Raw genomic sequence first — 2,453 nt, 5'->3', positions numbered from 1 at the left:
CACACACACACACGCCACTCAAACACACACTCGTTTTGCATTTCCCCTCTTTTCTCTTTGAGATTACCTTTGTGTGTGTGTGTGTGTGTGTGTGTCATCTGTGCCTAATGACAGCTGACACACTATATGCCACAAATCCTCTCTCTCTCTCTCTCTCTCTCTCTGTCCCCTCCCCCCGTCATGTAGACACACATACTCCTCCCACAACACACACACACACACACACACACACACACACACACACACACACACACACACACACACACACACACACTCCTCCTTCCGATTAGCCAATGTGCAGAAAAGGAAAACCTCCCTCTCGATACTGAATGATTTACACGACCTGCTGTTCTTCAATGTTGGCGAAAGCATTATTTCACATCAGTTTTACTGATATTATTATTACACCTGCAGGTTTACAAAAATACTATGAAAATCAGCTGAATCTTTCAAACATGTTTAGCACTTAAATTGCTTATATGGTGACATTTAAAAAGAGTAAAATTCTAGACGGTACCCCACAATCTCCAACACTCTCGCGAGGTGGTTCGGGGTTGGACATTGACCTTTTAGGAACACAAAATTGCTGAACCCGCCCCGTTTTGTGGTTGAGACATTCCAGCGGCAACGTATCCTCACACAACGGTTCGTATGATATCTTACGAAAAATGTACTCTTTATTTTTCGTGCGTTTTTCGACAAAGGTCCAGCAACACGTGTGAATTTCCGCTCGTCACATAAAGTCTTTTCAAAATAAACTTCTGTCTTCACAGGAAACAGATCGTGGTTTGGGTTGAAATAACTATGGAAGTGTTACTTCAGAAGAGAAGTTACGTCATAGAATTATACGTCACAGCGGCCTCCTGGGTGAAGGACCTCTAGTCCCGCCCCCTCTTGTGGGTTTTTACTTCCTGGTTCACAACTACATGGATGACATATGAATTGATTTTGTGCATGGGAAATTTTTGTGAAAGGGTTTAAGTTGTAAGACAAAAACATGGTCGTTGAGACCTGTCAATCACTGTGTAGCCCCGCCCTAAAGCATCCCCTGCTTCATGGTCTGTGTGACTCTAAATGGACCATAATGTACTAAATGAACATTATGCTGTATTGAAGAAGACTTGAAACTAGAGATTGAGACATAAACTCATGTTTACAATGTTTACTGAGGTAATAAATCAAGAGAGAAGTAGAGTCATTTTCTATAGACTTCTATACAACCAGAGGAGTCGCCCCCTGGTGGACACTAGAGAGAATGCATGTTCAGGTTAGTCAGGTTGCATCCTGACTAACAGCTCGTCTACACAGGCCACGTAGTGAAAGCAGCACATCAGCACATCAGCAGTAGCAGCTGGAGTCATCTCTCACTCTGGATCATTACTTTAGAAGAATAACAACAGAATAAACCGAACATAACATAAACATAACATAAAAAACACTGTTTTCTTTAGTCTAAAACAGCAGAGCCAGTGAGTGAGAGAGAAAGACTGAGAGGGCTTATTATGTTACTTCATAACAAGCCCTGTTTGGATAATGAGCCTCGCACTAAGTGAGATGGGCAGAAAACACAAGTGAAAGTGAGAGAGAGAGCGAGCGAGATGCAGAGAGAGAGAGCGAGAGAGAGAGAGAGAGAGAGATGCAGAGAGAGAGAGAATTTTAAAAATGACATAAGCTGGAAGCGCTGGTGAAAGCAGCTGTGTTTCACAGGCCTACACACACACACACACACACACACACACACACACACACACACACACACTTTGCTTTTCTAACCTGTTGCAGTTTAACATTCAGAAGGTTGATGTGAATCTGAATGTTGTTCAGATTGTTTTTTTACGTTAAACTGACCTGAAAATCTTTTCCTCAAATGAATCCGTAAAATCTTCATTATTTGTATCTTAAGCCTAAGAAGTAAAACGGTAGAACAGAGCGTGGTGTTTTCGGAGTGCTGCTTCTCAGGGTTATATGACAGAGATATACTCTGTATATAAAAGCCTCCAAAAATATTTAAATGAGCTCACTCACCTCATATGCAAAGCATCCTGGGTAATCATTCAGTCCTCTCTGTGAGACACATGGAACAAGAGTCACGATTACTTTCCTGCTCATATTTCCATATTTTCCTGCTTAAAAATAAAAAGACTTTTATTGTGAAGAACATGAATTAGCAGAGCTTTGTAAGCGGCTTCTACAAGTCTTCGACAAGAGTAAGCGGCAAAAGTAACGGGAGATTATTAATGTGAAATGAAATGCATTCATCCGTCATAAATATATCCGATTAACGATCTGATCAGACAGCTTGCATCGAAATGTCAAGTGCGGACACGCATACGTGAACACGTAGTTTGGGATAAAATAAGTATGTTTGTTACGTGACTGGCAGCAGTTAAGTACGTGAGTTGCGTAACAAAACTACGTACAATAAGTCAGCGTTGACTTGGGTCCACACGGGA

The sequence above is a fragment of the Melanostigma gelatinosum genome (genome assembly GCF_949748355.1).
Source record: "Melanostigma gelatinosum genome assembly, chromosome: 15".
Classification (NCBI taxonomy): Eukaryota; Metazoa; Chordata; class Actinopteri; order Perciformes; family Zoarcidae; genus Melanostigma; species Melanostigma gelatinosum.
Note: the sequence above shows the minus strand (reverse complement) of the source record.